Source organism: Oncorhynchus mykiss, chromosome 28, assembly GCF_013265735.2.
Source record: "Oncorhynchus mykiss isolate Arlee chromosome 28, USDA_OmykA_1.1, whole genome shotgun sequence".
In the NCBI taxonomy this organism is placed as follows: domain Eukaryota; kingdom Metazoa; phylum Chordata; class Actinopteri; order Salmoniformes; family Salmonidae; genus Oncorhynchus; species Oncorhynchus mykiss.
The window spans coordinates 38,021,777-38,028,092 of NC_048592.1; positions in this window are offsets into that span (position 1 = coordinate 38,021,777).

A 6,316-nucleotide genomic window follows, 5' to 3' on the forward strand; every position below is an offset into this window, starting at 1 on the left:
ATACAGGGCCCCTCAGAGCACCGTGATGCTGCACAGAGGGTAGTTGACCATACAGGGCCCCTCAGAGCACCGTGATGCTGCACAGAGGGTATTTGACCATACAGGGCCCCTCAGAGCACCGTGATGCTGCACAGAGGGTATTTGACCATACAGGGACCCTCAGAGCACCGTAATGCTGCACAGAGGGTAGTTGACCATACAGGGCCCCTCAGAGCACCGTGATGCTGCACAGAGGGTATTTGACCATACATGGGCCCTCAGAGCACCGTGATGCTGCACAGAGGGTATTTGACCATACAGGGCCCCTCAGAGCACCGTGATGCTCCCCCCCCCCCCCCTGCCCATCCTGGAAAACGGTGATGCTTCTAAGAGTGTATCTAGGGGAAAGGGTTATTTTTGGGCTGCGGCCTCTATTGTTGTACATTCTGTACTGACAGGTGATTTTTCCGGTATTCAGCAGGCTGTGGTTACCTCCTTTCAATGCTGCTGTGTATCTCCAAAACATGATACTACTGATGATACTGAAGTGCCTCTGTGTATTTCAAGCTCAAACTCAGTGTTATTATGTTCAGTTCACAAAAAAAAGAGAGCAAGCTAGATATGGCAAAGGAGAGGTTTCTCTAATGATATGGTGAGTGTACTACTTATGACTGTCACTCTTCTCTCTTCTCCGGTCTACATGACCTGTCTGTTAGTCCTCACCTAAATCACACCAGGGGTTTCGTTCTGAGGAGGGAGATATGTGAAGAGGTCGGTTGATAAGGCAGCAGGGTAGCCTAGTGGTTAGAGCGTTGGACTAGTAACCGGAAGGTTGCAAGTTCAAACCCCTGAGCTGTCGTTCTGCCCCTGAACAAGGCAGTTAACCCACTGTTCCTAGGCCGTCATTGAAAATAAGAATTTGTTCTCAACTGACTTGCCTAGTTAAATAAAGATTTTAAATTTTTTTGTAATATAACTCTTGTCAAATCAACTCACTGACTGTTTCTTAAATGGCATTGGCCCAGGTCAAAAGTAGGGCCCTTTTTTAAAAATTTGCAGCCAAAGACTTAATTGGCAGTTATATTATAAACCCCCTCTCAGCATAGAATGAATCAGACACATGATGTACACGCTGTCAGTTGGGCCGTACAGTGAACCAGGATGTACACACTGTCAGTTGAGCCGTATAGTGAACCAGGATGTACACGCTGTCAGTTGGGCCGTACAGTGAACCAGGATGTACACGCTGTCAGTTGGGCCGTATAGTGAACCAGGATGTACACGCTGTCAGTTGGGCCGTATAGTGAACCAGGATGTACACGCTGTCAGTTGGGCCGTATAGTGAACCAGGATGTACACGCTGTCAGTTGGGCCGTATAGTGAACCAGGATGTACACGCTGTCAGTTGAGCTGTACAGTGAACCAGGATGTACACGCTGTCAGTTGGGCTGTATAGTGAACCAGGATGTACACGCTGTCAGTTGAGCTGTATAGTGAACCAGGATGTACACGCTGTCAGTTGGGCTGTATAGTGAACCAGGATGTACACGCTGTCAGTTGGGCTGTATAGTGAACCAGGATGTAGAAGCTGTCAGTTGAGCTGTATAGTGAACCAGAATGTAGAAGCTGTCAGTTGGGCTGTATAGTGAACCTGGATGTACACGCTGTCAGTTGAGCTGTATAGTGAACCAGGATGTACACGCTGTCAGTTGAGCTGTATAGTGAACCAGGATGTACACGCTGTCAGTTGAGCTGTATAGTGAACCAGGATGTAGAAGCTGTCAGTTGGGCTGTATAGTGAACCAGGATGTACACGCTGTCAGTTGGGCCGTATAGTGAACCAAGATGTAGAAGCTGTCAGTTGAGCTGTATAGTGAACCAGGATGTACACGCTGTCAGTTGAGCTGTATAGTGAACCAGGATGTAGAAGCTGTCAGTTGACATTTGGGCTGTATTGTGCACTGACCCGATTTCCTCTGAAAGCAGTTCATGTTTTGGTTTTATTTCATTAAGTCTGCAGATTGAAAGCAAATGTGTCTTTTGAAAGGCAATTATTAGCAGATATACACTCTGGTTGAATAGTGGGATCCGGGTTACCGAGTTTTACCGAGATTTACCAAACAAACCCACTCCCTTTTCCCTCAGATAAAAAACTGCGAGAAACAGGTACATTTATCATAAATTATTTTTATGAACAGCATGACGTGAAATGAAAGTGTTTTAATTATATACAATATCTAAATCTGACTTCTCTATGGCCTTCTGTCATTCATTAACCCTCAGGGTTGAGGACAGACAATACACAATCAGTATGCAGCTCAGTTCACAACGCAAGAATCATCTCATCACGGTAACTGGTTTTCTTGTCACAGTCAAGCCTACGTTTGCAGCTGCACAGCTATGCTACAGTAATATAAAGGACTGAGTGATAATTTACACACCTCCATCAGGCTTTCAGGACTCAACTTATTTTTATACTGTAAAGACAAACTTTTTTTTTTTAAATTGCTGCCACGGAGTTTTAAAACAGCCTACACTCAAATATCTTTGCTTTAGACTGCCTTTAAATAAAAACATGTTTTATTGCTTGTTTCATATATGACACACCTAAAGCTTCTATCTATAACTCGTTTGTGGAGTTATGTGATCAGAACACCAGGGGTTCTGCTTCACTGAACCAAAATTGGTTCCATAATACTGTAGAACCCTTGGGTTGCATCTAGGGTTCTATACGTAACATATTTCAGTTCAATATAGAACCTTAAGGGTTGCGATACATGAAGCGAGCGTAAAACCCTTTTTGGTTAATATCCAGAAACCTGTTGTGCATAATTGTATCTTTGTAGGCCTCATGTCCAGCACCAGGATCACATGTTGCCTCCCAGCTTCATGGTTGGAACAAGGTCCATCATTCCAGCCCACGTAATACAGTATAATGCAATACAGTACGCTAATACAGCCTACCCTCAAAGATTAGCCTACTGGAGCTTGTTACATGTATTCACACACGAGAGCATAGCGACAGTACATCAATGGGCTTTTATGGTGTGTGTAATGTGTGGAAGCCTATATATTATAGGCTATGTATTGGCTAACGGCACAATCATTTGTTTGTTTTGGGTTTGGGCTCATTACATGTCTTTAATGTAGGGCTCATTACATGTCTTTAATGTAGGGCTCATTACATGTCTTTAATGTAGGGCTCATTACATGTATTTAATGTAGGGCTCATTAAATGTCTTTAATGTAGGGCTCATTACATGTCTTTAATGTAGGGCTCATTACATGTCTTTAATGTAGGGCTCATTAAATGTCTTTAATGTAGGGCTCATTACATGTCTTTAATGTAGGGCTCATTACATGTCTTTAATGTAGGGCTCATTAAATGTATTTAATGTAGGGCTCATTACATGTCTTTAATGTAGGGCTCATTAAATGTATTTAATGTAGGGCTCATTAAATGTATTTAATGTAGGGCTCATTAAATGTATTTAATGTAGTGCTCATAAAATGTATTTAATGTAGGGCTCATTAAATGTCTTTAATGTAGGGCTCATGAAATGTATTTAATGTAGGGCTCATTACATGTCTTTAATGTAGGGCTCATTAAATGTATTTAATGTAGGGCTCATTAAATGTATTTAATGTAGGGCTCATTAAATGTATTTAATGTATGGCTCATTAACTGTATTTAATGTAGGGCTCGTAAAATATATTTAATGTAGGGCTCATAAAATATATTTAATGTAGGGATCATTAAATATATTTCATGTAGGGCTCATTACATGTCTTTAATGTAGGGCTCATTAAATGTATTTAATGTAGGGCTCATTAAATGTATTTAATGTAGGGCTCATTAAATGTATTTAATGTAGGGCTCATAAAATATATTTAATGTAGGGCTCATAAAATATATTTAATGTAGGGCTCATTAAATATATTTAATGTAGGGCTCATTAAATGTATTTAATGTAGGGCTCATTAAATATATTTAATGTAGGGCTCATAAAATATATTTAATGTAGGGCTCATTAAATGTATTTAATGTAGGGCTCATTAAATATATTTAATGTAGGGCTCATAAAATATATTTAATGTAGGGCTCATTACATGTCTTTACTGTAGGGCTCATTAAATGTCTTTACTGTAGGGCTCAATACATGTCTTTAATCTAGGCCTCATTACATGTCTTTACTGTAGGGCTCATTAAATGTCTTTAATGTAGGGCTCATTACATGTCTTTACTGTAGGGCTCATTAAATGTCTTTAATGTAGGGATCATTACATGTCTTTAATGTAGGGCTCATTACATGTCTTTACTGTAGGGCTCAATACATGTCTTTTATCTAGGCCTCATTACATGTCTTTAATGTAGGGCTCATTACATGTCTTTACTGTAGGGATCAATAAATGTCTTTAATCTAGGCCTCATTAAATGTCTTTAATGTAGGGCTCATTACATGTCTTTACTGTAGGGCTCATTACATGTCTTTACTGTAGGGCTCAATAAATGTATTTAATGTTGGGCTCATCAGGTTCAGGAAGCATCATACTTGAATCTTCATGCCGATCAAAGCTCTTATCAAATCCAGACACATTTAAATTCTAAAATGCTTTATGTGCTTTAGAATGACACTTGTAAAATACCTGGAAAATATGAAACCCTAATACAACAACAACTAACAGACCCTGGGCTGCAGGACACAGACACACACAAACAGACCCTGGGCTGCAGGACACAGACGCACACAAACAGACCCTGGGCTGCAGGACACAGACACACACAAACAGACCCTGGGCTGCAGGACACAGACACACACAAACAGACCCTGGGCTGCAGGACACAGACGCACACTAACAGACCCTGGGCTGCAGGACACAGACGCACACAAACAGACCCTGGGCTGCAGGACACAGACACACACAAACAGACCCTGGGCTGCAGGACACAGACGCATACAAACAGACCCTGGGCTGCAGGACACAGACGCACACAAACAGACCCTGGGCTGCAGGACACAGACACACACAAACAGACCCTGGGCTGCAGGACACAGACACACACAAACAGACCCTGGGCTGCAGGACACAGACACACACAAACAGACCCTGGGCTGCAGGACACAGACACACAAACAGACCCTGGGCTGCAGGACACAGACACACACAAACAGACCCTGGGCTGCAGGACACAGACACACACAAACAGACCCTGGGCTGCAGGACACAGACGCACACTAACAGACCCTGGGCTGCAGGACACAGACGCACACAAACAGACCCTGGGCTGCAGGACACAGACACACACAAACAGACCCTGGGCTGCAGGACACAGACGCATACAAACAGACCCTGGGCTGCAGGACACAGACGCACACAAACAGACCCTGGGCTGCAGGACACAGACACACACAAACAGACCCTGGGCTGCAGGACACAGACACACACAAACAGACCCTGGGCTGCAGGACACAGACACACACAAACAGACCCTGGGCTGCAGGACACAGACACACAAACAGACCCTGGGCTGCAGGACACAGACACACACAAACAGACCCTGGGCTGCAGGACACAGACACACACAAACAGACCCTGGGCTGCAGGACACAGATGCATACAAACAGACCCTGGGCTGCAGGACACAGACGCACACAAACAGACCCTGGGCTGCAGGACATAGACACACACTAACAGACCCTGGGCTGCAGGACACAGACACACACTAACAGACTCTGGGCTGCAGGACACAGACACACACAAACAGACCCTGGTCTGCAGGACACAGACGCACACTAACAGACCCTGGGCTGCAGGACACAGACACACACTAACAGACCCTGGGCTGCAGGACACAGACACACACTAACAGACCCTGGGCTGCAGGACACAGACGCACACAAACAGACCCTGGGCTGCAGGACACAGACGCACACTAACAGACCCTGGGCTGCAGGACACAGACGCACACTAACAGACCCTGGGCTGCAGGACACAGACACACACTAACAGACCCTGTGCTGCAGGACACAGACGCACACTAACAGACCCTGGGCAGCAGGACACAGACACACACAAACAGACCCTGGGCTGCAGGACACACACACACTAACAGACCCTGGGCTGCAGGACACAGACACACACTAACAGAACCTGGGCTGCAGGACACAGACACACACTAACAGACCCTGGGCTGAAGGACACACTAACACTAACAGACCCTGGTCTGCAGGACACACTAACACTAACAGACCCTGGGCTGCAGGACACAGACGTACACAAACAGACCATGGGCTACAGGACACAGACGCACACTAACAGGCCATGGGCTGCAGGA